This window comes from Ambystoma mexicanum, chromosome 6p (assembly GCF_040938575.1).
Source record: "Ambystoma mexicanum isolate Mex_15411 chromosome 6p, UKY_AmexF1_1, whole genome shotgun sequence".
Lineage (NCBI taxonomy): Eukaryota > Metazoa > Chordata > Amphibia > Caudata > Ambystomatidae > Ambystoma > Ambystoma mexicanum.
In genome coordinates, this window is record NC_090935.1 from 1,084,462,039 (window position 1) to 1,084,481,640 (window position 19,602).

The window sequence follows — 19,602 nt, forward strand, 5'->3', positions numbered from 1 at the left end:
TGCCCCGTGTCTCTCTATTGATGCCCCCCATCCCCTGCTCATGCCCCGTGTCTGTCTCCTGTTCTCCCCACCCCCCGCTCATGCCCCGTGTCTGTCTCCTGTTCCTCCCAACCCCGCGCATGCCCCGTGTCTGTCTCCTGTTGCCCCCACCCCCCAGCTCATGCCCCGTGTCTGCTGTTCCCCCCACGCCCCGTTCATGCCCCGTGTCTGTCTCCTGTTCCCCCATCCCCGCTCATGCCCTGTGTCTGTCTCCTGTTGCCCCTACCCCCGTGTCTCTCTCCTGTTGCCCCCCACCCCCCGCTCATGCCCCGTGTCTGTCTCCTGTACCCCCATCTCCCACTCATGACCCGTGTCTGTCTCCTGTTCCCCCCACCCGCTCATGCCCCGTGTCTCTCTCCTGTTGCCCCCCCGCTCATGCCCCATGTCTGTCTCCTGTTCCCCCCACCCACTCATGCCTGTGTCTCTCTCTCCTGTTGCCCCCCACCCCCTGCTCATGCCCCGTGTCTGTCTCCTGTACCCCCCACCCCCCGCTCATGCCCCGTGTCTCTCCTGTTGCCCCTCACCCCCCCGCTCATGCCCCGTGTCTGTCTCCCGTTCCCCCCACCCCCCGCTCATGCCCCATGTCTGTCTCCTGTTGCCCCCCACCCATGCCCCGTGTCTGTCTCCTGTTCTCCCCACCCCCCCGCTCATGCCCCGTGTCTGTCTCCTGTTCTCCCCACCCCCCGCTCATGCCCCGTGTCTCTCTTCTGTTGGCCCCACCCCCCGCTCATGCCCCATGTCTGTCTCCTGTTGCCCCCCACCCCCCGCTCATGCCCCGTGTCTCTCTCCTGTTGCCCCCACCATCCACTCATGCCCTGTGTTTGTTTCCTGTTCTCCCCACTGCCCCACTCATGCCCCGTGTCTGTCTCCTGTTCTCCCCACCCCCCGCTCATGGCCTGTGTCTCTCTCCTGTTGGCCCCACCCCCTGCTCATGCCCCGTGTCTGTCTCCTGTTGCCCCCCACCCCCTGCTCATGCCCTGTGTCTCTCTCCTGTTGCCCTCCAACCCCCGCTCGTGCCCCGTGTCTCCCTTCTTCCCCCCCATGCCCCGTGTCTGCACTGTTGGAACAGGGCAGACACGGGGCATGAGCAGGGGTGGGGGTCCCACCTTGTCCTACCCCCGCTCATGCCCCGTGTCTCTCCTGTTCACCCCCGCTCATGCCCCGTGTCTGTCTCCTGTTCTCCCCACCCCCCGCTCATGCCCCGTGTCTGTCTCCTGTTCTCCCCACCCCCCGCTCATGTCCTGTGTCTCTCTCCTGTTGGCCCCATCCCCCCGCTCATGCCCCGTGTCTGTCTCCTGTTGCCCCCACCCCCTGCTCATGCCCCGTGTCTCTCTCCTGTTGCCCCCCAACCCCTGCTCATGCCCCGTGTCTGTCTCCTGTGCCCCCCACCCCCCGCTCATGCCCTGTGTCTCTCTCCTGTTGCCCCCACCACCGCTCATGCCCCGTGTCTTCCTCTTTCCCCCCTCCTATGATGCCCCTTGTTGACCTCTTGTTCCCCCACCCCCCGCTCATGCCCCGTGTCTTCCTCCTGCCCGCTGCCCCCCCACTCCTCGCTGATGCCCTGTGTCTTCCTCCTGTTCCCTCCCACCCCCTGCTCATGCCCCGTGTCTTCCTCTTGTCCCCCCCTCCTATGATGCCCCTTGTTGACCTCTTGTTCCACCCACCCCCCGCTCATGCCCCGTGTCTCCCTTCTTCCCCCCACCCCCCATTCATGCCCCGTGTCTTCCTCCCCCCCCAACTCCCCGCTCATGCCCCGTGTCTCCCTTCTTTTCTCCCCACCCCCCGCTCATGCCCCGTGTCTGCACTGTTGGAACAGGGCAGACATGGGGCATGAGCGGGGGTGGGGGCCCCACCTTGCCCTACGCCCCACTCATGCCCCGTGTCTCTCCTGTTCACCCCCACCCCCCGCTCATACCCCGTGTCTCCCTTCTTCCCCCCTTACCCCCCACTCATGCCCCGTGTCTCCCTTCTTTCCCGCTCATGCCCCGTGTCTTCCTTCTTTCCCACTCATGCCCCGTGTATCCCTTCTTTCCACCCCCTGCTCTCTCCGGTCTTCCCGACCCCCCACCGATGGCCTGTTGTGTTCTCTTTATATACCCTGCCTTCCCTTTCCCTGGTGTCCATCTTGGTAAAATATTTTCCTTCCTACACCGGGACGCCTGCCTGCGGCGTCCCTGTTTGGGAAGAAAAATCTTTTTTTTTACCACCCCGGGTTCCCACTTTGAGAACCTAGGATGCTAGTGGTCTTCCTCCATTGAAAAGGTCATTATGGTTACGTTGCACTAATAAAAAACTATGAAATTCAGTTAAATATAATGTGTTAAAGTGACTTTATGGTTAAGTTGCACTAATAAAAACCTATGAAATTCAGTAAAAAAACTTTGTTAATGGGACGTTATGATAAGTTGCGCTGCTAAAAACCTATGAAATTCAGTAAAAAAACTTTGTTAAAGGGATGTTATGGTTAAGTTGCGCTACTAAAAACCTATGAAATTCAGTAAAAAAACTTTGTTAAAGGGACATTATGGTTAAGTTTCGCTACTAAAAACCTATGAAATTCAGTAAAAAAACTTTGTTAAAGGGACGTTATGGTTAAGTTGCGCTACTAAAAGCCTATGAAATTCAGTAAAAAAACTGTTAAGGGGACGTTATGGTTCAGTTGCGCTACTAAAAACCTATGAAATTCAGTGAAAAAACTTTGTTAAAGGGACGTTATGGTTCAAAGTAAAACCGAAAAACCCCTGAAATTCGGCAGTTATGGTAAAATAAGCAACCATAAATCGCGCCACCGTGCTCTGCTAACACTAACACCCAGGACATCACAGATGACATCACAAATGTCATTGATGACATCACTGATGACATCACATGTGCATTTACTTTTCATAAAAACTCTGTACAAGGGATTCTTATAATGCTGACCAAAAACTGTCAAGGATCATTGGGATAAATATCATGAGCTAATTAGTGCATTAAGCAATGCATTGATATAAATAGCCTTCTATTATGAAGTTCTATCCAGTATACTAAGCAACTCATGTAGAAACTTAGGCAGCATGTGCAGCATACATGATGAAGGTGCCATATTCATAATCTTGCCATGTTGAATGGTGAAATGATAACTGCTTTCTTATTAGAGTTTTGCGTACTGTGAAACATGTAATAAGAAGATAATAAAACCCACTTAATACATAATTATTACAGACAAAACACAAAGAGACAACAACACATACAAATATGAGTATATACAGGGACAGTGAAGTAAACAAAAAAGCAGAAGTAGTAGCAGAAAGAGTTCATAACCTAACTGATTATCTTTATGCAGAGAAACTATTGCTCTGTTTCAAAGCTGCTACTTACCATATGTATGTGTATCACATGATGTGACTGTACCCAAAGGAAAGGAGAGTGAGTATAATGTATACAAATATGAGCATATACAGGGAAGGTAGAGTAATAAAAATAAAACTATGAGAAAGTGCTGATAACCCTAATGATTATCTTCATGCACAGAAAGGATTGCTCTCTTTCAAGCCTGTGTCTTCCGCTATGTATATGTTTCATATGATTTGACTTGACCCTAAGTCTACAAATATAGTACCTTTTCAATTTTTACTTCCTGACTGTTACTGAAGAAAACTATGTGGCCTAGATATGTCAGTAAACGGAAAAAAGGGAGAGCCAGACATGTGATGTCATCAGTGATGTCATCAATGACATTTGTGATGTCATCTTTGATGTCCTGGGTGTTAGTGTTAGCAGTGTACGGTGGTGGCGCGTGTTTTGGTTGCTTATCTTACCATAAGTGCCGAATTTCAGGGGTTTTTCCGTTTTACTTTGAACCATAACGTCGCTTTAACAAAGTTTTTTCACTGAATTTCATAGGTTTTTAGTAGCGCAACTTAACCATAACGTCCCTTTAACAAAGTTTTTTTACTGAATATATATATATATATATTCATAAGAATGTCAGGAAAGAATGTAGGATTCTTATGAATCTGTAGATCCTAGCCTGCTCTAGCCCTACAGCACCAGGTCATTAATGAGGCAGAGCGCAGTTGTGAGGCCAATTCCCGTTTTTCCAAGATATATATATATATATATTTTGTTTCTGTCTGGAACTAATATAGTGCCATTAGTTTATTACTCTAGCCAATGTGCAGTCTGGCAACAATGGAAAAAGATACATTGAAAATTGCAAACCAAAGGTCAAGCTCGACCTACCCCACTTGTCCAGTCCCTCCCCCAATTTCCCCTTGCCACCTGCCTCACCATCCCACTCGCTCCTTTTTGGATGCAGCCGGAATACCACTGGTTCCTTTTTTCCACTTCCACCCCTGAATAAAATGATCTATAAACTAATGAATCCTCAACGCCACGTGCCACCCCCACTCACCGATGCCTTCCGAGAGACATGGCAGCTAAGGGTATCATTTGCCTCTGTGGCCTTTAATGTAATTGGATGACGTCCTTCACCATCTGACGATAAGATTATGACATTGAAGACATGCTTCTCCCGTTGGAATTGCAGAGTCTAAGCAATCTCTGCAGCCACCGGGTGGTAAACAAGGAAAGACCATTATAAATCAAACGTCACATATTGTTCATGAGCGAGGATGAGAATAGAAGGCAGGGGGGTCAGAAAGGACTCCTAGACTGGTTAAGGTGTGTAAGGGACAGGTTGCCATTTTATCCGAGGAGGGTGGGGGCAGTTTTGCTGGGTGGCATTTGCCCTTGCTTTCAGATTGTGGTATAGGGGATCTAGACAGGCTGGGACTGGTCTATAGGGCAATAGGGCAATGCCCAAACAAAAAAAAAACGCAAAATGCTAGTGCTGGCCAGATTTTTGGTCCAACTGAGCCACTTTTTTGTCCCATGTGGACCGGTTTGCTAAGTTACTTCACCATACGGCTAATAGTTTTGAACAGTGTCACTGAATTAATAATGTTTAAAATGCACAATTTGTATCACATTTGATCAAAAACCTCCCCTTTCTGTACTAGTCAAACAGTCTGTCATGGTGGCCCACTTTTTCATTGGTGCCTGAGACAACTGAATGCCCCAGGCCGACCCTGGCTCTAGAGTTGGACAGTGAGCAGCAGTCCATTCGAGGTCAGCAAGGAAGCAGCCAATCACTCTCCAGAAGAAGCCTGAGAAGGAAGTAGCAGCCCCCTTTCCCACTGTCCTATGCAGACTTGACGGCTCCGCCATTACGAGTGCTGGCTTGGAAGGAGGGACGACGGTTGCATCGAATTCCTCATTTACTAGGGCATTTGGTTAACAAGTCACAGACCAAGAGGATTGCGTTGTCATGCATGCAAGGAGTTGTGGAACAGAGGCAATGAATGGCAAATGCGATATTAAGCTGGAGTACAATAATTGCCAGCTCACCTGTAAGAGGTTTGGCTGTTGTGCATGCAATTTAGTGGTGACATGTATGTAGTCATGGCAATGTCAATTTGATATTCAGTGTCATGTACCTAAATTCACAATTTTGGTTCCTTTGGTGAGTGCTGTGTCTGAATTTAGCCTGGTAAATGACCTAGCGTTGCACTAATTGGGCTGTTGCAGGCATTTCAGCATGTGCCACAGGAGTTAGGGCGTGGAGAGGAGTGGCCCAGAGCAAAGTGGAATGGGCAGCTATGCCAGGGAATGGAAGACCACAACCTGTAAAAGCCGTTCTTCCTTTCGATGGCGTGCTGGCTGAATTTGTTTTTCCGTTATTTTTATTTTTTCCCGGAATTGCTACATGTCTTTCCCTTTATGCCGCCAGCCCCAAATCCTACTATGTATCTGCACTTTAGTGCTGCCCCCATTTACATCGACAACTGCAACCCTCTTGCGTGTCTCTCCTTTCACGTACATGTTTTTTTGGTTTTCATGGAGTTTGCTTTATTTTCTGTCATTTTTTGTGGATAAATGGACGCAGGCCCATGACAGATATTGCCACAACATTCTAACAAGACAGCAAAGTGGTGTAAGAGTTGGTGAGAGGGGTGGCCAGTGTAGACGTTTTCAGACAACATAAAATGGGAGAAATGTCAGTCTGTTTTGGCAGGCAGAATGATGCCAAGATGGCGCTGAACATTGAAAGTGGTAGGAAGATGAACATCCATTTTGAGATTGGCCTTGTGGGGCAAATAGGAAGTGAATGGGAAGGTTGATCCTTATGTGGGCAAGATGGCAATCGAGCATTTGGTTACCAGGCTTTCTGCGAAAAATGAGAGGGTCTTTTGCCCGTTGAAGATAGCTCTGTTAGACTCTTCAGATAACAGCACTATATTAGGAGCAAGAGGCCTGCCAGGCATGGATAACCGCGCAGAGGATGAATTGCCTTGTTCCAAGAGGAGAGCATTCTGTGGACTGGCTTTGGGTGCAGAACTATGTGGGACAATGATGGTGCATGCAATAGATTTTGGTTCTAAGTGAGTGAAAGCGTTGCCATTGGTGCACCAGTCCCTGGGTCCGCAAAGGTACACGAATATAAGAATGCTTAGTGGGAATTTGCAGTTTGTGAAGTGAGATAGGAGGTGCCATCTGGGGATCACGGGAGAAGACGGTTCGATTTTTACGGCAATGGTCAAAGGAGGTGTGTCAAACATGACAATAAGATGAAAGTTGATATGTAATGACAGTGGTTCTCGAGGTATGAGCGGTTCTCATGGGGTCCATGATTTGAATTGGAGACCAAGCATTGGAATTTGTACTAGAGGTGAGCATTCTCCTGAGGACAGACATCTAGGACGAACCAAAGGAGCAGAAAGGGAGGTGTGGGCTTAGGCAACATCAAAAGAGAGTGTTTCTTTGCCATGTGATGGCTTGGAGGGAATGGCTAAAACCAGGCATGACAGCCAGGAAGTGGCCACTTTTGAGCATGGAGCTCTCTGCTCTCCAAGCACTTTGAGTGTTGCTAAATTCATTAGATGATGGGTGCTAGTGGTGGAAGGAGGTGGCATTGGCTCCTTCTGGACTGGAGATGTGACAAGCGAGGCACAGGCGGCTTTGGAGGACGTAGACATCAAGGCTTTGGGTTCATGGGATTTGGTAACTCTTGCACCTAGTGTTGCGAGTTTTTGGGATGTGTATTTTCTTTCTCCCGCTCTGTTTTGCTTTCCATGTTTGGATACAGAACTCTATCAAGCAGTCGGACATTGTAAGTGATTGTGAAGAGAGGACCAAGGTGATGTAAGGAGGAACGTGACGGTGAGGCACGGGGAGGGGAAAGGGTTGGGGTCAGGAAACTCCAGCAGTGGGGAGTTTTTTCCTGGGTGCCCGGTTAGGGAAGTTTCCCTTAGTTTACCAGTGATAGTATTGTGCTGTTGATTGATATTTTTTTGGGGGGAGACGGATAAGGGAGGGTTAGTCTATTTGCAAACTGCTAGGTTACCACGGGGCAATAAGAGTTGGGGGAGGACAAGTAGTCATGGGATTAGGAGAGGTTGGCAGGAGAGTGGGGTTTGTGAAAAGGATGACGGGCCTTTAAAGAATGCATATATTTGACTTGGATGAGGAGGATGGTTTACACTTCAAGGGGCCTTGGGGGGGGAGATAATCAATATATTAATGTAGTGACAGTACTGTAGCATTGTAAGGCGGCAGCCCAGCTTAGTGGTGGCTTGTAAGCCTGTTACTTATGGCAAGCAACCTGTTACACACAGTGGAACCTGCCTTTGGTAGCGGTGTCATCTCACTCAATGAGGCGCACATTCAAGCAGCTGTTGATACACAATAATTAGTTAAGTTGTGTCCTTTGGTATCCTAGAAGCGGGCACGCAATGTTTCTGATTCTTGCATGATTCTCCTCTTGGACATGTTGGTGCGGCGAGCATGCCCCTTTTGTACAAAGAATCCAAGAAGGCAGTATTATGGTCCATTTGCAAACGTTGTTTGGGCATGTTGTCGACCTTGGCAGTCAATCTCTAGATCCACAGGCTTCAAATCTAGAAGAGGTGAGTCTGGAGGACCTAATTTGGACAGGCTACCTTTGCAGCGCTGTGACACTGGGGCGCATTATTCTGTGTCTGTTATGTTTTGCTCTGGTATGCTTTCGCTGTGGGACGGTGCTATGCTACCTTTGCTGTGCTCTCTGCTATGCTTTGAAATGCTGGGCTCTCTTAGGCTTGCTATGTTACACTATTATGTTGGTATAAGGTCTATTCATCATTTTATTTTTGTTATTTTATTTCTAAAATGTTTCTGCTTACATTTTTTACCAAAAATGAAGATGGTAAGTTGGGGTCCGGCAATCTTGTTGGGGGTGAGGTGGGGGCATGTAGGGGCATTGGGGGCAGAATGTGAGGGGCTTCCCCCGTTTGCTATAAAACAATTTCAGCAAAATATTTTACGAATAAATCAAGATAAAAAAAACAACCAACAGACATGCAACCTTATTCTTACGCCACGCTACATCATGTTTGAACAGAGGATAGCACAGGGGCAACGCGCTGGTTTTGGAAGCAAGACCATGCAGACCAACAGAGGTTTGAATCCTATATTCGCGCTTAGAAACCAAACTCAGATATTAAGTGCGTAATAAAAAAAACAATTTTAAAAAAATGTTTAAACTGCTGGACAATTTGTGCAATGTTTGTCTGTTTGGATCTATGTGATTTGTTCCCAAATGTAAATGCATTTTAACTTGAAGTTATGCTTGTGATGTACACCTTACTTTTGCTTTTAGGTGATTGCCCCACCCCACATATACACACACCCTTCTTTGGACTTCCAATTCCACCCTCACTGCATATAAACCTAACCCTCTTCCTTGTTTCATTCTTGCTTACCAATTGCGAGCTTGTAACCATATTTAAATGTAGTGCTTTTTTGGGGAATTGTGCAAATGGCTTTGTTTCCTCTTTTATGGGTTTTCTTCACCCCTTATTTTTGTTTTTTTTTGGGAGATGGAGCAAGTTTTGTTATACTAGAAGTTTGGGTAATAATATGTCAGGTTACATTATGTCATATTTCGTTAAGTTGCATCACACCAATGTCTAATGTCAAGTACATTGGAGTAGTTATATAAGTAGCAGGAGGCATTCCCCAAATCACCTGAATAAATAAATAATACACAGGAGCAGCACTCCGTTTATGGAAAGGGCCTTAATGCCCACAGTCGACCTGTAAGCTGGTAAACAGATTACACCTCTGTTTGAACCTAAGATCCACAATTTGCCCTCATTTGTCAAGAAGTCTAGACAAGGCTGCATTCTGTGGATTAATTCCCAGGAGAGCCCATCATCAGTGCAAGATGAGCCCTTCCTCACACGTCACTATAGTCATCCCATAAAGTTCTTAGCAGTCCACAAAAACCTCCAGGATGCCCGATTGAGAGCTTTGCTCCCATATGAGCCATGGTTCAAAACACTCATTTACACTCATGTTCCCTCATTTACAAATTCCCATAGTTCCTTCCAGCTTTCCTTTCTGTAGTGCCTGACCATTCCTGGCAGCTCTTTTTTTTTCTTTTTTTATTACGGTGTTTAGTTTCTTACTAACTGTTACCAGTTAACAAAGAAATCTGTCTTCCTTCATATTTTACAACTGACAATTTTTAAAAAACTATTTCTAAAAATGTGGCCAATGCATAAATCCATTTTGGTGAGTGACCGCAAATTGCCTTGACAAGTGCGCATACAAATACAGAGTTCTCAGGCTTTGGAGAACTGGGCCAAAGATCGTCAAGTGCTTCAAGGACTCCACCTGCCTATTACACAGTTTGCACATTGAGTCGTTGACTAAACCATATCTTTGCAAGATGGTTTTATTGCTCAGGATATTTAGTCGAAATCTTAAGTATAAATCTTGATGGATGTTGAGTGGAAAATTATTCAGATAACTCAGCGTCAAATTATACAATGCCATCATGGTTTCTGTGAGCGTATGGGTACTTGAATTTGCTCTTGCTGATTCCGTCATTTGTCAATCATTTGCCCATACAATTCTTTTAACATATGCTGGGTTTTGGTTCGGAATTTCTAGAGGAACTCCCAGCTCACTTAAAATGGAAAGACATCTTTCTGACCATGGGTTCAAGACCCAATCCGTGTAACCCTCCTGATTTGGCAGTAAGATTTGGAATTGGATTGGGCATGGTGTTTGTATTTTCCCAAAGAGTAACAGGGATTTTCCATATTACTCTTACATCTAATGACAGGAGAACAAGTTCATGACGAATAATGGCTACTTTCACTGCTTTAGGTAGCTGTAGTGTGGCTCGCCAACATTTTCCTTAACTCAAACAGGCTTCCAAGGAATAATTTAGAGCGGGGACTACTTTTTGATTATAAAATCACACCAAGGGCAGCAGTGAACATGTGCAACATTTGTGATTTATAAGCTTCGTTTGAGCTGATAAAAGCGATACCTTATGATCCGAATGCTCTTTCCACGGGAGTTTGTTGGCATTTCCGCTAATCGTTGTCCCCAGGTATTTAAAAGCGGGAACGGCTTGTAAGCGATGGTCAAGTAGGGTTTACGAAAGAGCTTTTGACCTCTGGGTGCCTCTTTTTTCCATAAACAGAATTTCATATTTTTTAGGGTTAATTTGCAGGCCATTTAGCTTTACATATTCTTGGATGGTATGAAGTTCCTTTTGTAGTCTGCATGGTCATTCATGGGATAAGTAGAAGAACACTGCTCTCCTGTTTTCTCGTGCATGATTTCACCAGGTACAAACTCACACTGAAACCATAGCACTGTGGAAGTCTTAGAAGCCTGACCACTGCTGAGTCATAGATGTGCTCATGCCCTCAAACATTGTATATATAAAGACAAGTTAGGTGCTCTGAGACTTCTTCAGTTGTGATTTGGTGAAGTCTCAAACCCTTGCGACATAATATAATCAACAATTGGCAATCAAAGTAGTTTGGGATTTTGTGTAGGCATGGGAAAGGCACTTGCCAGGCACAGCCATAGTGGTATCAACTGTCCATTGATGGTCACAGGTGCAAAATGGTGCGAGTACCTGCACACCTGATAGCAGTGCCTGGCACATGCTAATATCTATACACAAGCCAAAACTGTTGGTTTGGCAGTGCTTGTTTCTAACAGGACTTTAGCGAAGGACACATAGAATGCTGACAAATCGAGTGGCTGAAGGTAGACCTGGTAAGACATTTTTAATTCACCCGTAGAAGGTTTACATCCCCAATTAAGTAATTAACTCATAGAAGACTGCTTTGAAAAAACACTGGCAGGCACTACGAGTGCAAATTCTGATGATAAGAGTTGCCAGTAGGAGGTGTTTTGGGCGGGGGAGGGGGGGGGGCAGGAGGTGGGTGGGAATGGCCATAGGGATTAGCATGGCCCTGGGCAGTCAATGGGTGGGCAAATAACCAAACAACACCTACAGGCTGTGCATCCGCGCTCCTATGCCATTCCTCCCCATCTGTACTCTAATGCAACAGTTTCAGCTAATAGGTGTTGCAAGCGACACCTAATATCCCACACTAAAAAGGAACATTTTGCCAAAATGAAAATTGAAAATTGGCCTCATTGTTCAAGATATTCTAAAGGTTGAATTGCCACAAAATGATGATGTGTGGGCTGCAGCACCAACCAAATGGCGAAGAAAAACAGTCAATGTATTTGCAAAAAAGCAAAGGAAGGACTCTGTAGTCTTCTGTGGCACTGTCTACGCCGCTGACTCTGGTTTATTGAAAGCTTGGAAGTTAAACAGAGCCGGCTTGCAGGAAAAGGATGTGTTTAACAACCGAAGGAATGGATTTTACTGAAAAAGCCCTTGTGGTCCTTTGGTTATGGAGCACAACGTGTAAAATGCAATATTGTCAAATGCTGTCATGGCATGTAACACTCAGCATCTTAAATCACAAAAAGTGACAATTCCAAAATGTAGGCTTTTAAAATGTCAGCAGTGTGTACAAAGTAAAGGTTTTATACCTGAAAATGGCATTTCAAGAGTTCTTGCCATAACACAGTGAGGGCCCATGGCCTACCAGTTGAACATAAAAATCTGAACTATGAGTCAGTGAAATATCAGTTGTTTGCCTGTGTCTGTTCATTCATTGTTTTTCAACGAAGAAAGTGCAGTTGCCTTTTTTTTTTACTATGGCTGATCGAAGCACGCTTTTTTGTCATATAGGTTTTCACACAAATCTCTGAAATGCATTTTCTGCACATTAGACGAGATAGTATAAAGGTTCAATTGGCTCAAACGTATGATTTGAGGGCTGCAATGCCCACGACAAGAATTCTTTTTAAAGGATAGTTCCGGGACTTTTTTTTTATTGTCCCTACGGTTCGGCCATGTGTTTTTAAGCATAAATCGGTAGATCGTAGAAAACTTTCCTATGGACCATACCCGACTTTTCATCCATTAACGCACTCGAAATCAGCCGCCATTTTCTGATAATCCTCTCACTTGCCGCATCGCCCTGGCTCACCTGCTTTTGCGGCACTAAATCAAATCCCCCGCCCCTGAAACAGACTTTATCAAAACATTCATATTCCCCGCCTCTATCCGTGACGTGACTGAGCTGCGTAGGCAAACGCGCCCAGGCGTCTTCTACGCGACTCCACACAGAACCCGGAAATCAACACAGATGAGCTCACACAACACAGCGCGCCACAATCGGGAATATGAAACTGTACTTTTAAATTAAACTTCAAGATTGTAAATTTGGTAAAGTACATTTATTTGACATCAAATGTTTTGAGAATATTCAGCGATTTTCATTTTTATTTGCTCACGTTCCAAAAAGTTCGTTTTGAGGCACGCGATGTTCCTTTGCTGTACACAGGGTCTTAGATCATCTCACAATACAGCGCCACAATTCGGAATATGAAACTGTGGTTTAAAAGCAAACGGCAAGATTGTACATTTGGCAAAGTACATTTATTCGACATCAAATGTTTAGAGAATATTCTGGGATTTGCATTTTTCTTTGCTCTCGATCCAAAATAGTTCGTCTTGAGGCAAGCGATGTTCGTGTGCAGTACACAGGGTGTTGGTTTACGATAAAATAAGCTCTTCGGTCGCACTGATAGTCGCATGGCTGTTCCAACAACGAGGCACTAGGCCACCACAACGGTCTGTATGTTGCATCTAGCCGTTAGTACCGCGTAAGGGCATACTTGTACTTGGCGATCGTCCCATAAAATGGTCAGGGTGGTAACGTTGTTCACGCGGAGAAGCAACTGGCGGTTAAAAAAACCATCCGCCGGTGTCTGGTACTCGTGACACATGCAGTAATGCATGATGTACCTGTTTGAAAAACATAAAAAATGAAATTAGTCTCACCATCAGATCTTTATTAAAATTATTCATTTTATATATTAGGTCGGGAAATTATTTCATAGCTAGGACAGTACAACTGGGTATTATACATCAAGGGGTGGCTGTAGGATACTGAGACAGTCCCCCAGTGCAGGGGTTAACAGGGAGGCAGTGCAGGTGGAGAGTGGAAGGGCCCAGGACCGAGGTCGCAGACAGTGGACCAGTTGTAGCAGGGGAGAGGGAGAGAGAAAGCAGAAGCAAAGAGGAAGGTTTTGAGGTGCTTCCGTAAAAGGAGATGGTTCTCCTCAAGATAGTGGCGGTACAAAACAATATGCCACATAGAACGAACAAGTACAACTTAACCCGTCTTTAAAGCTACTGTATAGTAATTAAATTGCGGTATAAACTCATCTAAAGAGTTACTTACATTATATTTGCATTTTCCATTGTGTCTGTGCGTAGGGCAGCCCCGAAATACCACTCCTTCTATGCCGACGTTATTTCTTCTAATGAACGAACATGAAATGGCTTCATTATCGTTTCTTACGTTATTGCCCCACACCCCCAAAAAGAAGTCTTTCGGGATGGTCCCGGCCTGCCAAGGTCAAATAACAATACAACCTTATACTGAGTCGTGGGCCATTCCGGCACCCGAGCAAAAAATCAAAGCAGCTGACCTTCACTTTGAACGAGCGCACATTCCTATTTAGCTACATTCAGTGTAAGGCCATCTCACAGGACTTGAAATTTACACTCCATTTTTGCATTTTGTCTGCGTGCTTTGCAGCCCCAGAGAACCATAAATACGGAGACATTCTATATTTTTTGAAAAATGATTTATAATACTGTTTGGTTTAATTTAATGCGCAGATGAACAAGGTTGGATAGACACATTGCATGTACACTGAGCAATCACTTTAATTTACACATTACATAGATACACATATTCAATGGGCCTGCGACATGAGGAGACTCGAGAGAACAGACAATCAAATTACAATCATTTAAACCGTGATGTGTATTTCTCAATGAGCTCTTCTTTAGGTGGACATGGAACAGAGGCAATGTTGGGTGGCAATGCAGTTGTCCCCTGCACAGGTTCGTTCACAACTCCATTTATGTGCCTATCTAGGACGTCAACAATAAGTCTCTCAATAAACTCATATTGCATATCCTCAAACACTGGTTTGATCACCCATTGTTTACTTCTTTTAGTGAAGGCCTTATTGTAGCGAAGCGTCCCTAAAGTTCCGGTCGTCCTACTTTGTTGACGTCCAACATTATGGTTATGTGCCAAGACCGCTAGAAGAGTCCGATTTATCATGCCCTCCATGCCAAAATGCAATCGTTTTGGCCTGTACTTTAGGCACATATTGTGGAACACCTCAAAATCTCCTGTGTGGCAGAATTCCGTGAGTCCCCTCAAATCTCTTGTTATAGTTTTATCAAATACAATCTTTTCAATGGCTTTGTGAGTGGGTGATGAAGGAATCAACCACTTCTTCTTCCGTGCCTCCTCTGTGGACAAATGGCCATGTTCACAATTGTGGAAATGTTGGTTTGTGTTCCAACGGTGAACGTTTGTACAGTGTAGCATTACTGACCGCCATTTTTCCAGTAGAATTTCCAACGACCCTCCACATGTTTTTGAGCTCCACCAAAGATGGTTGCTGATTGACTTGGACCACTGTGAAATACCTTGCGTTTCTTTTTTTTTACCTGCAGCAGACATTCTTTTATTGATTGTTTTTGCAAGATGCCAAACGTCAAATTGGTGATTTATATTTTTGTACTCTTCTCTCATTGTCTTGCCAATTGAAACGTGTCTGTCCGTGGCTATCAGGTCGATCACCATTCCCCGCGATTGTAGTTCTTGCAATGATGCTACAAAGCCAACTTTCTCCATGGCCACTGAGGATGTACTTTGTGACACCTGCACGACCACCGAACTCACAATTTTCTTACTTTCCATGTCCTGAAAGTGGTAGGTGCAGTACTTGGCTGAAAATCCTGGGCTGTCGCACTGTCCATCACCGGCTAGCCTGAACCGTTTGCCCGCGAATGTACTATCAATAGACATTTTTTCCATTCTCCAAGCTTCGCTAATGGCTGGAAATAGATAATCGGTTTGGTATTTGTAGAACTGAGTTTTCGCAATGAAATGGATTCCCACAAACTGAAAGAAAGACTCTAACTTTTTAAAACTTGAACCACTAAAAAGTGCAGCCGCTGCACAAAGTAGATTGCCTGCTGGCAGTTGCCCCAGCATGGGTTGTGCAGACCATGAGAAAGGATGATATTTTGTACAGGTGGCATGTATTTTAAGGTTAGTGCCTCGAATTGCACGAGTCACATTAATCAATGGCTCCCCACATACTTCCCCACCAACCGAATGCCCACATTTCATCCGAATAATAATATCAATCAAACAACTATCGAATACAATGAATTTGGCCTCTTTCCTTATACTGTCACTCTGCATCCCAGCTGGTTTGGCCTGTAACGTTGAGGACATGTCACTCACATGAAAGGTAGAATCTATGATATCGTCTTCCGCTATGTTCAGTGATATTGATGGTGTTTCATTGTCGTCCACTTCATTCTCTTCCATTGCAACATCTGTTCCTTCTCCGGCGATGGGTGAATAAGACAATTTCTTCAACTTTCTCGCGGTCTTAGTTTTTGCGGGTGTGGATTCTGTGAACTGATCTCCGACTGCATCCGAACTACCAGGAGGACATTCACTATCAATGGCTGGATGTGGTATAGCTCCGTTGTCAATCACTTCATATTCTTCCCATTGGCACGATGCATCTCCAGTCTCAAGTCCCTGCCAAAAGGTTTGACAAGCAACATCTCTCGTTCGCTTCACTGTCTGTGTAGATCTAGTTCGTACACCCACTCGCAACTAGAGGACAGATTGGAAAAGGGATGTTCAGTTTAAACACAACTTACAGTATTGAACTATTAACAGTGAAAAACAACATAATATAGTGACCAGGACACTAACCTTCTTTTGCTTTCTTTTCTTTGAAACTTTCTTGCCTCGAACTTCAACATCAGGATGCTGTTGCTCCGACTCGTGTGTGCATGTCTCCACTTCCTCTTGCGCTGCAACGACTATATTTTCATGATAAGCACATCCATCACGCACTGACGCTCCATCGACTCCCTGAAACATAGAACTTTCATTAGTATGTATAATAATATCGAAAACACAAAATGTACTTGGGGACCAATACCCACGTACATCTCAATAGCAAAACACGAATGAACGCTTTGTGTAGAAAATTCAAACGACAATTATTCACGCATTGTTGATCTAGTTAGATGGAACTGTCAAGATCCATACCTCGGGCTCCTCATAGACTTCCATTGATGATATTATTGAAGATGATGCTTCAGTGACTCCCTGAAACACAGTAATTGCATTAGTATGGTTTTCTATTTTGATAAAAAGAACAGAAACTTTGTGCAGGCGTCAATGGCTCATCTAAATAGACCTGCACAAATGATCAGTTGTCTAAAATAAATAATGGATATGTAAATATGATTCGATTTGCTCGATCGTTGGAAGTGTCACCACCCAGAGATCTGCATCAACTACTAGGGGTGATGTTCTTGTAGAAGAAGGTCCGTCATCTCCCTGAAACATAGTACTTGCGTTAATAAAGAAGGAAGTATAGCGGATGTAATCACGTCATATGATTTCGCTTGATCGAACTGTCAGTATCCATACCTCGAAATGCATAAGAACATCAAGGGACGATGTAACTGCGGTGCACACTTCTGCAAGCTGTTGCGCCGACCAGTAACTGCATGCTCCCCCTTCTTCTTGGACTAATGCTCCATCGACTCCCTGAAACGTAGGACTTTCATTAGTAATGAACACAATATTGAAAAAAGAAGACACATAGGAGGGCGACGACAGAAGGACATATCAATGGCTAAAAACGAAAGAAACATTGTGTGTAACAATCACGCTACAAGAATGCAAGATCTGATGATCTCCATCGATGGAACTGTCCGGAAACGTACCTCGAGCATCTGAGTGACATCAACGGTTGTCGTCAATACGTTGGACTCCTCAGCATCTCCCTGAAAGACAGTACTTGCATTATTTTGGATAACAATAATTATAACTGAAAACAAAGACTAGAGGACGAGTACAAGGGTGTACCATTAGGTAAAATAATTACACGATAAATTAAAACTATTGATTTACATGCCTAAAAAAAGTCAGTGGCAGAATAGCCAAGTAAGATTACCCGATAGGCGCTTGAAGTGGCTGATGACTGCAATAACGACACGGATGGAGAATCTTCCGCCTTCATATTGAGTGGATACATAAATGGGGAAATTATTGTTAGCTAATGCTACACACTACCGCAAGGCCGAGAGATAAATACGTAAACTTGACTCACCAGTGGAGGGATGTGGACGAATAGAGTGGGAATAGCGTTTGAGAGCAATTTTCGCCTCGCTCGCGGTGTGTTCTTCTTTATTAGCAATGATGTGGAGTACATGTCTGAGCTAAAGTGCCTGCTGCAGATGCGGTATCGATCACCCCTCTTGTCCGCAAAGACTTCTAGGACTCTACTTTCAAGCTCAGACGGTGGATATCCGCAATATCGGACCCATTCTCTTATCTGATCTATTGTCTTAGGGAAAACATGCATTATAGTACCTTCAGATTTATTATGGGTCTTCGAAGGGCAACCGCCAATGGAACAGGCAGGCATTGTGGAAAGTTCTGAAAAGTAAAGATCAACAATTCTCTATGAATACCAATGTAAACTCAGAACATGTGACTAGTTCCTTGCATGTACTGTCTTGAACAAAAAGAAATTGGACGCAAAATGATTATGGTACATGGCCTTACCTTGACGAACAAACAGTTAGATGCAGGGATCAGAGTACTTTCTTGTCGTACAACAGGGAGCAGTTCACCGGTTGCAAACTGAGGAGTTTCCTCAGAGTGGTCACGGAAGTTCACAGAGACGAAGAGCAGATAACCAGCACCTTCACGGGTTGACTAGCAAAGCGCAAATAAGTGCTCATTAGAAATATGAAGTGGGTTATAAAGAATTCGAAACAGGGGTGTGTTTGTGAATGAATGACGTCTATATGTCGTGGCATTATGCGGATTGCAGGGGGCCGTCCAGCGTGAAGGGGGATGCTTGGCAGGAGACACGGGGTCTGGAGGTAGACATGGGAACAACAACCCATGCTCTATAGACCACTTTGAAGTGTACATGGTCTTTGGCACCTCTTGGCCTTTATCGCTCCCTGACAGCTCCACTTGCCAGCACAAGTACCCCGGTGCGAACTGCCTTTGATAGGGCGGGGGGTGGATTGGGGCGCTGGTCGTGCAGACAAGACACAGGAAGACTCGTGAATGGAGACACACTTATGTGGATTGCAGGGGGCCGTCCAGCGTGAGGGGGGATGCTTGGCAGGAGACACGGGGTCTGGAGGTAGACATGGGAACAACAACCCATGCTCTATACACCACTTTGAAGTGTACATGGTCTTTGGCACCTCTTGGCCTTTATCGCTCCCTGACAGCTCCACTTGGCAGCACAAGTACCCCGGTGCGAACTGCCTTTGATAGGGCGGGGGGGTGGATTGGGGCGGTGGTCGTGCAGACAAACTTGTTTGCCGCAGGGCCTCACCAAGGAGAGGCCATCTAACTGCATGTAAGAGGCAGGCTGCAGGATCTAGTACATGGAAGGCAGGGGGGTGACTTTATAAATACCTCACCCTCCCAGGAGAATATATGGGTGCAAAGGTTATGTGGATTGAAGGTGGGCGGCCAGCGTGAGGGAGGATGCTGGCCGGAGACATGTGGTGTGACAAGACAAGGCACAGGAAGACTATTCAATGGAGACACACTAGATTCATTTAAAAAATGAAAACAACCATTGTTAAAATATATGTTGGGTTTTATTTTAGATCTTAATTTCAATTGAACATAAATAATAAACATTACACATTGTAAAGTTCCGGTTGCAGCACATCCAGGGAAAATCCGCGGTATTGTCCACTGTCGCTTGGGAAATGTTGTCTAATGGCAAGTACCGCACAGGCAGGTATTACTCTCCGAACGCGGTGTCCGAGCCTCCCGTGAAGCCACCAAGTGAAGCAACGATAGGCCACCAGCCTGTACCACCTGTGAAAATGAAAGATGCAAACTGTATTAAAATGACAAAACTTTCTTATCATTCTGCTTTGAAAAAAATTCTATCTAGAAAATGCACAATATGGACCCAATTTACATGCATTCGAATGATATGTAGATGTAATTTTATATGTGGGAGATGACCATG